This window comes from Leucopleurus acutus, assembly GCF_964270905.1.
Source record: "Leucopleurus acutus genome assembly, chromosome: 8".
Taxonomy (NCBI): domain Eukaryota; kingdom Metazoa; phylum Chordata; class Mammalia; order Artiodactyla; family Delphinidae; genus Leucopleurus; species Leucopleurus acutus.
The window spans coordinates 108091887-108104672 of record NC_139151.1 but is presented as its reverse complement, the minus strand read 5'-3'; the positions used below and the strand labels follow the sequence as shown (position 1 = coordinate 108104672).

Sequence of the window (12786 nt, the reverse complement as noted above, 5' to 3'; positions counted from 1 at the left end):
CTGGAGAGTGTGGACGATGTAAGAAGTCGTTGTGATTTTTACCAAGTCAAAAACCACGCACGAGCCCCCGCGACCCGCCCGCCCCCAGGAGCCCCGGCAGCCAGCGCCCCTCCGAGGGGAAGGGGCCGCCGGCGGCGGAAGCCCGCGCCCGGCTCGCCCCCTCGCTCCGCCATCAATCACGTCGCCCGCGCTCGGCGCGCGCCTCCCGGAGTCCTCCGCCCGGCGGCTGGCGGCGCCGCGCCGCCCGAGCCGGGTGCGCCTGTCCTCCGCGTCCCTCCTACCCTGCGCCCTGCCTGCCCCGCTGGGGGGCCGCCGAGGCGCTTTCCCCACGACCGTGATCTTTGCAGAGAGCAAACGAAAGCGGCGCGGGTTTCAGGGCGCCCGGCCTAGCGAGCGCGGCCGCCGAGGGGCTAGCCCGCCGCAGGCTCCCGCGCCCCGCGCCGGTGTCCCCGGCAGCCGCTCGGGACGGCGGGACGGCGGCGGGTGGGTTTGGGAGCCGGGCCGGGACGCGAGGCGGCGGGGAGCTCACCGCGAGGCTGGAGGCCGGAGGCTGCGTCCGCGGGCGCGCTAGGAACCGAGGCAGAGAGCGAGCGCTCTGCAACGGGCGGCGGACGCGCTGAAGGTGAGCGAGACCCCGGGGGCAGTCCCCAGTGTCCGGGGGCAACGCCCAGTCCGTTGGAAGACCCGGGGACAATGCCCAAATTTGGGGGAAACTGGGGGCAATGCCCAGTCGTTTTCCTGGACGCGGGAGAAGCACTGCCTGCGTCCTGGAGGACACGCTGCTGGGCCAAGTGTGTTTGGGGAACACAAGAGAAATTTTCCAACTCCGAGGAGCTCCGGGGACTTCGTAGGAGACGCAGAGAGGCCCAGAACCAGTGCCCGTGGTACGCGGGATTGGGGAAGCTGCAGAGACCGCGGCGGGGCCGGGAACAATGCCCAAAGGCCGGGAACGCAAGTCAGAGCCGCCTGATTTGCGGGCGAGAGAACGAGTGTCCCGAAGTGGGGACCCAAGGGAGGTTGCGTCGGTGTGGGGAACTGCGATTCACGACTAAATTCGAGACTCCAGAAAGAGAGTCCGAGTCTGAGGACCGGGGGGATTTCTCCCTGCAACTGGGGGACAAGGGAGCCGCGTCTAAAATGTGGGGACCCCAGCATCTGGGTCAGCAAGTTTGTGGGGGGGTCCCACTTTGTGGCGAAGTAGGTTTGGGGATGACCCGAGGAAAATGCTCAGCGTGAAACTTGGGAGAACCCCAGAGGCGTACTGTCTAAAACCGGGGGAAGAAAAACAATGGACACATTTTGGGGATCTAGGCAAATCGTCCATGCGGTGGAGAAGAGTGGAGATTAATTTCCACAACTTAGAAATTCAAGTTAGTGGCCTGGACGCTTGCATCACCCAGGGAAAGTAACTTCCATAATTGCTGTGGCTTTTGAGAAAATCCTCAATGTCCTTTAGAGAGTCAAGAAACACGATCTAAATTCGGGGCAACCTGGGGTGTGATCAGGACATTTGGAGAATGCAGAAAATCAATGTCCTTTTATATCTTAATTTTTACATTGGTTTCAATTAGTTTATTTTTGGTGAACAGGAAAAAAATATATTTTCCTGGGCACTGTCTGCATTTGGGGAACCCTAGGAAGACGTGGCCCAACTTTGGGGGAATCCATGAAAATTGTTCAATAGAGATTGGTACCTAAATTTCAGGGAACCTGGTTAGTAGCAAGGAAGCTTGTAGGACGCGGCCTATAATACCTGGGATTTCCAGGACCCGGGGATTTTTTTCGGTATCTGGGCAATTTCACTTTGGGAGGCCTGTGGAAAATTGCCTAAATTTCGGGGGACTCGGGGCAAGGATCATAAAGGCAGGGGACCCATAAATCAACGTTCAAAAAAAGTTCAATTCTTTTGTGGAGGGGGGGAAATAATCTGAGTTTATTTTGGAGGACTGGCAGGCAGTGTCTCAATCTGGAGGCCCCAGAAAAATCATTTTTGAATCTGGGGATCCAAAGAAGCTCTTCGAAGTCCTCAGGAGAAATGAGGGTCAGTATCTAAGTTTTATGGGGAAAGGATTCAGAGTTCCTAAGTGGTGGGGCCTGAAGAATCAGTGCCTGAAGCTGGGTATCTACAGGGGGTTTGCAGTGTCTGGGAGACTCAGAAAATGTCGACTAAATTTGGGGTGACTCAGTGGGTGCCTGAGACGCTTTGGAGCCCAAGAAATCAGTGCCTTTCTGTGACAGAAGTGTAACATTGAATGTGTCTGGGGAGCCTGGAGGGCAATGCCTGATGTTGAGAGCCCAGTGTGTCCAAATAGAGGAAAGGGTCCAGCGTTGGTTGGCCCGGGATATGGGATCCGTTCTGAGTTTTAGAAAACCTGGATTCTTGTCAGTAAGCTCGTGGGGCCCAGGGAATTTTTTAATATTCAGAATGTTATGAGGCGGAGAAAATATTCAGAATATTTGGTTACTGGGACACTCAAAAGAGCTTGGTATAACAAGATATAGGCGCTGTGAAAGAGTTTGTTTTGTGCGTGGTTGGCCCAGGGGGACCTGGGAGGTTTGCGATTTGGGGGAATCTGCCTGTCCACGATCACAACTGAGCACACCTTGGATAATAGCTCTGCGTGCTTTCGGGGCCTGGGTAAGTGTCTAAATTTTAATGAACCTGATAAGTGGCAAGGAAGCTTGGAGATCCCCGGGAATGAGTGCCCCATATCTTCATGGCCCACCAAAAAAAAGGGGGGGACCAGAAATCATCCTCTCAATTTTGTGGAACTCAGGAGATCAGAGCGCAGACTGTTTATGATTCAGAAGGGGGATCGGAGTGCTTTGGGTGTAACGCCTAAATTTTGGTGGAGGTATGGGAAGCAACGTTCAGACCCTGAGGGTCCCGGGGAAATGGCTTAGTGTGTTGCGGAGGTGGGGGTGCCTAGGATTCTTTGTGGAAAATTTAGGGAACCCAGGGTGAGGCCAATACAGTTGTGGAACCCAGCAGATAATGCCCCGAACTCTGGTGAACCAGGGGAACAGGGCTTCAGTGTGGGGGGCCCAGAACAGGGGTGGTAAGCTTGGGAGCCACTGTCGTCCAAAATTACGGGGACACAGGAAGAGAGCTCCACTTGTTTGGGAATGATGCCTAAATGCCAGAAAAACACTGTGCACATTCTGGGGAGCCAGGCGAATTGGTCAGCCTGACCACAGGACCCAGGGTTAATGTTTAAATCTTCCCGAATAGGGTTTGCCACTGTGTAACTCTGCAGAACCTGGGGGTGGGGCTGGGGGGTATATAAAATTGTGAAGAGCCTGGGAGAAAACACCCAATGAGTTTGGGGACCCAGGCCACTAGTGTAAACCTGGGAAAGCCAGTGGGGGATATGCGTTTTCAGATCCCCAGAAATTAATGTGCAAAAAAACCCCAAACCAAACCAAAAAAAAAAAAAAAAACCCTTGTGACCTGGAGAAATGTTGAATGTACTGGGGGGACCTGAGCAAGGCTTAAATTTGGAAGAGACCAGAAAATATAATGTCTGCGATCCGGAGGAGCGGGGAAGGTGCTGGGTGGGTTGGGACCCTGGGAATGGAGGGCTGCGTTTGAGAGGTTGAGCTCCGGTGCCCGGGGAAGCACCCGCCGCTGGGGATCCGCCGCCCCCGGGACTCGCGCGGAGCAGTGGCGCCCTCCCCGGGGGACGCGAGCGCGGGTTGCGCCGCGGCGGCGGCGGCGGCGGCGGCGGCGGCGGCGGCGGCGGCGGCAGCAGCAGCTCCGGGGCTGGTGCGCGGGACTCCCAGGGGCGCCCTCCACCCCGGCTGGCACGTGGCTTCTCCCGCTTTTGCCTCCTGGGCCAGGAGAGCGCTTCCGTGCAGAAGCCCGGCCGGGCGGGCGTCGGGGTGGAAGGGAGAAACCTGAGAGCCGCGGGGGAGCGATGGGGCGCTGCTCCCCCGACGCTCCCGGGGCTCCGGGCTCCCTGCTCGGCCGCCTGCGAGGAGGCCCGCGGGCTCCCCGCCGCCGCCGCGCCCCACGCGCTCCCGCGCTGCGAGCCTAGGCGAAGCCGCGGCCGCGCCGCCGCCGCGGGCAGGCTCGTCCCCGGCTCGGTTTGGGGGCCCGGGAGCACCCCCGGCGGCCACCCCCTGCTCGCCCCGGCGCTCCGAAGAGCGCCGTCCGGGCCTTCCCCAGCCCCCAAACGAGAGCGAACCCAGTTTTGTTCTGGTGATGCGGGAGAGCAGAAGGCCTGGGAAAGAGCAGAAGAAAGTCGGGGGAAGAGATGGGGGGCAGGCCTGCACGGTGGCTGGGGGTCAGGGGTCTCCTTTCGTTTTTCTCGAAGAGAATTTTCACGTAAAGCCTCCCTCTCCGAGCTGTGAAAGCCTAGTTCCTTGAAGACAAACACTGAACCCTACCCAGCCCCAAGGCACTGGCGGGAACTGGATCACCCCTTCGGAACTGGGCAATGTGGGAGGTGGGGGACAGCCACCCCAGGGGCATCTGTGGGTTGGAGGCGCTGCCAGAGAGGGGCTGCTGCTGGGGGCAGCAGAATGGCGGGGCCTCCGACCGGTATGCCGGCCGTCGCTTGTCCCCGCTGTCACCCCACAGAGGGACCCCAGCTAGAAGGGGGACACCTCAAAGCCTGACACTCTGGGAAGGCAGGGGTTAAGGCCATTGGACAGGTGTGGGGACTGGGCAGGGCTGAGGCAGCCCTTTCACAGGAGCTTGGCAGGACAGGGAGGACACCCCCCCACCTATAAAAAAATACAGCCCATTTTCCACCCAGAGCCCAAGGCACGTGGGGAATGTTCCCCCTTCAAATTCCAGTCCGTATCAATCACCCCCGTGTCCATTCCAAGAACATCTGGCCTGTCTCGCCCCCCCTCCCGCCCATCACTGCCCCCCTTTCCCCCTCCACCAGCCTTCTGCAGTCCCCCGCGTCCCTGGCTTTCAGGCCTATGCCTATAGGAGGGAAGGCGAGGAGGGAGCCTCCGGAAGGGAAGCCTGGCTGCGTAGCTCCCTATTCTGTGGCAACTTGTAAATTGGGGGCGAGGAGTATCTTTAAGTGCCTGTCTGCGGACCCGGCTCCCTGGGATCCCAGAGCAGATTTCAAGTCCTGGGCGAGGGCCTCTGCTGCCCTCGGCCCTGCTCTGGTCTCCCCACCTCTCCTCCAGTCCTACTTCCCAGGCTGGGGGTGGTGGAAGGCTGGGGTGAGACGTGTGTCAGTGGGGCTGCCTGGGCGCAACCATGCCAGCGGCCCTCTGGTGAGCCACTCCCCTGCTTTGTGCCCTGAGCAGGCGCCAGCCCTGGAGAAGCTGCCGCCGGTGCCTGCAGACCTGGACCTTGGAGGTAAGACGGCTGAGGCCACCTTGGGGTGCCAGGCTGGGCCATCAGGGCGAGGGGAGGGGGGCAGAGATGCACTTCCTCCCCGTGAGGGGCTGCCTGCTGAACCCTCGCCTTATTTAGTCACGAGTTCGGCTAAAGGGGCAGGGTTGTCGGGGGGCAGATCCGGGTCGCTGCGGGGCTCAAAAAGGGCACTGGCCGCCCCCAGCCAGGACCAGCCGCCCAGGTCGCCCCGACTTCCGGCCCCCCACGGTAGGAAGGGACCTGCCAGCAAGCGGGGCATGTCGTGGGGCTGGGGTCTCCCCCAGCACAGGGCTTGGCTGGCAGGAATTCAGCCCCAAGCGCCATTCCCCCCCACCCCTAACGACCTCCCCCCCACCCTGCAGCAGCCCTGGCCGCCCCTCTAGACCTGCAAACCACATTTCAAAGAGAATAACCATCCCCCCAAAGATTCGGACTCACCCCAGCAAGCCCGGCCCTGCACCCAGGCCCGCGGCTCCAGTGCTCCTGCCTTGCCGGTTCCCTCGCTCCCGCCCGCCCTGCAGCCGGCCTTTCCCACTCCCCGGTTTCCTCCCCCGGCTCTGGCTCCGAGCTGGCCGCCCCCCCCCCTCCCTGGGACTAAGCCCAGCATTTTACAAACCCGGCTCGTTCTCCGAGAGTCCCCTGAGCGCCCCTCCTTCACCCCCCACCCCGCAGGGCACCCGCTGCTGGGGGCAAGGACCCTGCCCTCCAATCTAGGAGGGACACCCGCTCCGGTCAGCCCAGCTGGAGGCAGGGGACCCAGGCCCCGGCTGGAACGCCAGGACCCGACGGCGCGAGCCACCCCAGGCACAAGGCACCACAAGGCACTGCTCAATAAACCAAAAGTCAGAAGTACGTATGGGTCGGTGTGTGGGCAGCAGGGGAGGGGGCCGAGCAGGCGCCCTCGGGAAGGACCGAGGCGTCGCCACTACTGTACTATTTTATGTAGTGTCTGAACTAAAGACACCTTTAAAAAACGTTCTTGGTTTCTCTCTTGGATGGGCAGACCAGCCTGCAAGGGGGCACCTGCCGGGCCCCCCACTGCAGGCCCTGAAGAGTGGCCTCTGTCGCTTTGGGGTCAGCAGCAAGAACACAGACCCACCCACCTCCACCTCCAAAGCTCTCGGCGAGCCTGGAGCGAGCGCCCCTCTAGGGCAGCTTAGCCTGGGCCCCCACCCCGGTACCTGATGCGTGAACCCTGCGGCCACCACCACGGAGCTGGCTCCAGAAGTGTCCGAGGAGGCTCTGGCCCCTGGGCCTTTCTAGTCACCCCCCCGCGGCCCCCACTCACACACAGGAAGCCCCGCCGGCCTGAACACAATGGAATCATGACAGCAGCACTGAGAATGCCTCTCCGGCCTCTGGTCATACCTCACTCGCGCCTCTCAATTCTCAACAGCCAGGAGGGCTGCGACTGTCGCCCCCTTTGACAAATGGGGACACAGGTCAAACCACTGGTGTGAGGACCCACAGCCAGCAGCCCAGGACAGGGAGGACTGGGTCTCACATGCCCCAGCTGAGCCCAGCTTTCCCGGGGTCCCCTATTCCTCCCCAGCGTATGAGTTTTTCCCCCCGGTGTGCCCTCCTTCTTCCCCCCTCCTCCAGTTCTGTCCTCACCTTGACCCCCCTCCCTGGCTTCTCCCCTGCGCGGCTCCCCTCCCCCTTCCTCTGTCCTTCTTCTACCAGGAGCTCCCCTCTGAGGACCATGCCACTGCTGCCCAGACCGCAGGGAGCCCCCCAGGGAGAGAGGCACCTGGAGCCGACCACCCGAACCCCAGATTCCAGCTGTGTGACTCTGAACACACCCCCAGCCCCTCTGAGCCTCCACTCCTTGTCAAAACGGGGATGGGAACTAAAACTGCCCGGGGGGCTCTGAGCACCAAAGGAAATCAGGCCCCTGTACGGAGGCTGCTACGCAGAGATCTGTACCAGGGGACGCTGGGTCCTGTCCTGGGAGTCTGGAATCACTCACCTGCGGGGCTGGAGCTGACTGCCGGCTTCAGTTCTGAGCGGGTGGGGATCGCCTGGGCCACGGGCCGCAGCAGCTGACCTCCGGGCTGGGGTCTCGGGTGGCTCTGGCCTGCTGCAGCTCCGGCTGGCGCTCGGGCTGCAGCTCAGGCTGGGGAGCAGCCTGGGCAGGGAGCTGACCCGCAGGAGATGTGGGGCCTTGGGGCTGGGAGCTAGAATCCACCTCCTCTTCCTCAAGCTCAGTGGTGACTCTTCGTCCCCTGGGGAGAAGCGAAAGGGTGTTCCTAAGATGACTGCTTTTAAAACAAACCCACCCCCCCCAAGCCAGGGCCCTGGTCCCCTGCCCCTCCCCTGGCTGTTGGGTGGAGAGGCTGCAGGTCACCTTGTCAGGGTTTGGGTGACGGCTCCCCTTCCGGTCCCTCTGGCTGCCCAGCTCTCCCTTTCTTAAAGCACTAGGGAAGGAGGAAAGTGTCCACAGTTCACCCGGAGCTGGGCTTCCACAGCCAAGCTTGCAGAGGTGCCCATGGAACGGCAGGACACCCTCTTGTTGGACAGGCTGCCCCTTCCTGCTGTGGACTTCTGCCTGGGCATGGGGGCTGGGGGCTGCACACCAACAGCCTGCCTTGGGGGATCACAGCACACGCTATCAAAATTCTCCCCTGTACTCCCCAGCATTCCCACCTGGAATGGAAGCAAGGAGGGGGAGCTGGCACACACCCAAGGACACAGCTCTGCCTTGGGAAGGCAGCTGAGAGTGGGGGGAAGCTGGGCTTCTCTGGGGAAATGAACTTCTTCCCCACAAACACCACCCTGGCCGGACGGAGGCGTCTGGGACCCTGGGTGGTGGGAAGAAACACGTCATGCACAAAATAACGCACTCCTGGCGAAACTACCCGGGCAGGGGGAGCTGGGAGGGGGCCCGGGAGAACACTGTCTGCAGGAGAGAAGCTTTACTTTCTAAATCCTGCTGTGGGGCCCCAAGGGGCATTGCCCCTTCATTGTCCTTCTCACTCTCCAATGACATGGTGGGATTCTTTGGGGGGGAGGTTGTAGGGAGTGGGGAGAGAGGAGGGAAGCTTTACTTTTTAAGTGGCATCAAAAAACCAAAAAAACAGCTCCAAAATCTCAGGGCCCCGCCCCTCTGCAGTGTCCTGTTTGTCTTTGGTTGCCATCGGGGAGGGTGGGGTGCAGCAAGAGGGAATTTCTCACGCAGAAAAACCCTGCCTTTTACATTTGCAAAAACAGCTGTGCCTTCCTGCTGAAAAGAGCAGCACTACCCTCCGCCTCTGCCCCTCCCATTTTGCAGAAGCGCGAAGGAAAACTTACTTTCCTCGCAAAAGACTCGAGGGCTCTGGGCAGCTCTACAGAAGAGTCCCCTCTCCACCTGTCCTTCCCGTCCCCTCCGAAGTCGAAGCTCGCCTGCGTCCTCTGGCGCAGAGGTCTCTCTGCTCCTGTTAACTGCCCCAGCCCCAAGCCCCCGGCCCACCCACGCCTGAAAGATTAGAATGCAGCTTTTCTCACACACTCAAGGGGGAGGGAGGGAAGCCCAGTCACCTGTACTCTAGCTGCTGCGTAGTCCCCAAAGCTCCCGGGCGGTGGATAAAAAGGACTGGGGAGTCTCTGGCGCCCCAGGCTCTCTGCCGAAACTGCCCGGGTGATGATCCGCCGGCCGGGCCAATATTAGCAGTCGCCACCAAAGCAGGGGGGGCTCTGGCTGTGCTGCCCGGACCCTCCAGCCGGCTCGCCGCAGAGGCGGAGGAGGGGGACGAGGCTGAGGCTGGAGAGACGACGAAGGGCACTTTCAAAGTGTGCATCATAACAGGCCCCTGGAAGCAGGGGAGCCTCGCCGCCACTGAGCACGGCACCTGCTCGAATCCCAGCTGAAACTATAGTTTCGCCCCTCACCTCCTCGTCCCCTCCACGCCTTTCCTCAAGGCCCTCCAAATTTGGGTAGCTTTGCGCCAACTTGGTGGTGCCGGGGCAGCTGGCCCTGGCACCTTCCCACGCGAGGGCACAGCGCATTAGGGGGTGGAGATCAGGCCCACCCCTAGCCTGGCAGAAAGGCGTCTGTGGGCGTGGGCATTAGCCGGAAGCACTCCCTGCCCGCTGGAAGGTGGGACTCTTCGGAGGGGGTGGAGAGTGGGTAGGACCTCACTAGATTGACACTTGGCAGTCACTCGACACCCTGGCATGCCGGTGGGCGTGGCACGGGTAAAATGGGGGCGGGGCATAATGGGGAAAAGCCAGGGTTCGAGAATGGTCAGAAAAATCTTTCTTCATGGGCTCCCCACACAGCTGCAACACAATGCGGCCATGTCCGTCCTTCTTCCAGAGGCAGGGGACTCACCTGGGAGTTTTCTCCCTTCCCTAGTGGCATCTGATACTACCCCCTACACGCTGTGTGGGGTGCTGGGCACCCAAGGATGCTGAAGCAAATGGAAGGCGGCAGGTAGCGAGCAGCAGTGTCCTGCTCACAGGTACCCCTGGGTGGGACGACTGGGGCTCACAGTCTTTTGAGCTTGGCGGAAACTCCAGTTGAGGCATAGACTCGGAGGTGTCAGAAGCTGCTGCTGGTGGTGGTGGTGGTGGTGGTGGGGACCCAGATAGAAGTGCTGCCTGATTATAGACTAAGTCTCACTGGGAACTTAAACTTTCCTGAGCCTTCAGGTAGAGCAGGAAGCAGATCAGAGACTCACTAAGAGGCAAAGACACGTGCTGTTCCCAGAAGACCACCAGTCCACACCCTCCCTGTGCCCCTGCACCCCAGCTTACCAGCCTGTGTTGGGGGTTAATTCTCCTCTCTCCCTTTGTCTTTCAAGCCCTCACCTGAACTTCCTTCCTTAGCTGGAGGTATACGTCATCTGGTGGGAGGACAGGGCTTTCAGTGGGGAAGAGAGTCAGACTTGGGGGGACTCAAATCTCGTGGGGGTGTCCTAAACAAAATGCAGATGCCCCAGAGCCATACCATCCTCTGGCAGGAGGGCAGGTGGGCCTCCTCACTGGTCTCTTGGGTGGGGAAGGATGCAGGGATACTAACGGTCCTGAATCAGGTCCAGGGCACGGAGAGGGACTCAGTGTGAAGCGGCCACAATTGGGGGGATGCAGCAGTCACTTGCTCACGCCCCCCCCCCGACTCCAGTGTCCGCTGCCGGATGTCACAAGGAGCTACTTGCAGGTCCCTACAGAGAAACGTATCTGGGACTTCCCAAGCCTCAGGTGGGGCTAGAGAGGGTGAAGGGCTGACCCCACGTCAGATGATGGGGTTCCATGGAAGGCCCACCAAAGGGGGTGTCTTCAAATTGAGAAGGTGGGCAGCTAAGGGGTTGAAAGGGCAGCAGCCTTTCAAACCCACAGATCAAACTCTTGGAAATGTGGAACCTCCCACCCCTAAAACAGTGTATGGAATCTGAGCTCTGCCCTAGTGTGAATCCCCGTTTCTGGCACAGCCCCAAAGGGGATCTCACCAATGCAGGGCTGTTTTATTCCATCAGAACCTAAGCCCAGAGTGTTTAAGCAAAGGAAGGCGAGCAGAGAAGGGGTTTCAGGGTGGGGAGCACCCATGGGGGACTAGCTAGACCATGGTGCCACTGAGTCAGGACTAGAAGTGTTGTGGGTGTGAGGGCTGTGACCCTCGACATTCCGTGTACTGTCCATGGTGGGAACACATGGCCTATAGGGGATACAGGGTAGTGGGAGAGAAGGGACAGATTCGGGGTGCACCTCACAGCATAAACGTCACGGCCCCACTGCGTCTTAGGCCTGAGAGAGGGTTATCCCGTCCTGGGCTTCTGGTCAGATCCTAGTTATGCCTGAGAGACTTAAAGGACCCTTAGAAATTCCCTAGTTTCCTCCACTTGGCTGCTTAAGTGGCCTCGTGCTGACACCTGGTGGCCACTTCTAGAATTACAGCGCCCAGCTCAAAAGTTCTTCGGAGCGGCAATCTTGGGGCACCCCGGGGAGAGGGCTGGGGCAAAGTGACAACATTCTTCCTGCAAGGGGGAGACCCCCTGCAGTGTCGGGGTACTGGTGGGCTCTGCACCTTTGCGCTTGGATCTGAGGCTCTCCTCTGCCCCCGCCCTGGCATTACAGAACTGACGGTGGAAGGAGGCCCAGGGGAATTCCTCTCTGGCGGTTCCGATCCCAGGGGTGTGGCGAGGTGGTGCCTAGAGTACAGGTTAAACCCGGGACGCCTTCCCAAAACATCCTCTGTGTTCTGAGAATTAGAGAAAACTGTATTATGTTTATATCAATAAAATCAGATTCATTACTGAGAGGCTCTGGAGCAGAACGTTTGGGACCCCCATCCTGAGGCAGGGTCCCCGAGACCAGATTCAGGGGCTGAATCTTGCGCCCGCGACCCACAATCCCCGCAGGGCTTTCCAAATCTGACCCGAGCCTGGCACCTTGTGGCCACATCGAGAAATGCACCCGCAGCCTCAGAAAACACCTGGCTGTCCTAGAAATCAATATTGCCACGAGGATAACAGAAGAGCCACTTTACCAAACCTGAGAGCCGAGAGAAGAGGGGGGAGGAAACGGAACCCCCATGCTGAACTCACCAGACGTCCCGAGAGCCCCGCACCACTGGGACCCGTCTGACCCAGCCACCTCTGTGCGGGCAGCTGGAGAGGCCAGGGCGAGACCACCCCAGGGCAGCAAGGCCACAGTGGGAGGGCCGAGGGCTCATCCTGTACCACTCACACTGCGGTGTATCCAGAAGGGGAGAGGAACGGGCACGAGGAGACCTGGAGGCTGACCCGGCTCAAATCCCTGCTCTGCGGAAGGACCTGGGCGAGCCCGGGCACCCCTGGGAGGCCACGTGCCTCTGACCTCACAGGCTTGACATGCTGGTGCCTGAAAGCCCTTAGGTCAGCGTCCAGCACAGACCACATACTAATACATGTTTGTTATTGTTCATCATTATACTCTCTCAATGCAAAAGTATGTTTGCCCCTGACTCCCCTGACCGACGGCACTAGAACCTTCTTTCCTGGGTGTTGGTAGCTGAGTCATGGCCCCGGCTGGTCCTGGGTAAAAGCAGCCACCTGAGAGGACTCTGGAGTTTGGGGGGAGGGGGACTGGCCAGGCAGGGAGGCTTGCCCTGTCGCCGGGCACAAGGGAGCCCCGGATCCCCTGGGCCATGCACATGCCTTCCCTCATCCTGCTTTCGGCCTCATTCAAGACGTGTGAGCCCTCCACGACCCCAGCCCCGGGCCTCCTCCCCTGGGGAGCTGTTCTTCCTGGCAAGCCCCACCCAGCACCCCGACATGCCCACAGGCCACCCCTGCTAGTGAGGAGCTGCTCCTTTCCCGTGGAAGACGCATCAGCGGCCTTTTGCCTCTGCTGCCCGCAGGGGCAGCAGCCTGTGGAGCACGAAGGCCCAGAGAGGGGAAGTAACGTGCTGGAGATGCAGAGCTAGAAGCCGCAAGGAGCGCCCTGCGCCCGTGGTCCTCCCTCGGCCTTCCTTACCTACACGCCTG

General features: G+C 60.3%; 1 long non-coding RNA gene across 1 annotated transcript; it reads right to left on the bottom strand.

Annotated features, from left to right (window-relative positions):
• Nucleotides 1-7451: 7451 nt before the first annotated feature.
• On the bottom strand, nucleotides 7452-8971 carry LOC309964678. The gene is made up of 3 exons (XR_014326359.1): nucleotides 8861-8971; nucleotides 7689-7758; nucleotides 7452-7566 (listed from the first exon to the last, which is right to left on the bottom strand). It is a non-coding gene; the product is annotated as an uncharacterized lncRNA (long non-coding RNA).
• Nucleotides 8972-12786: the final 3815 nt, after the last annotated feature.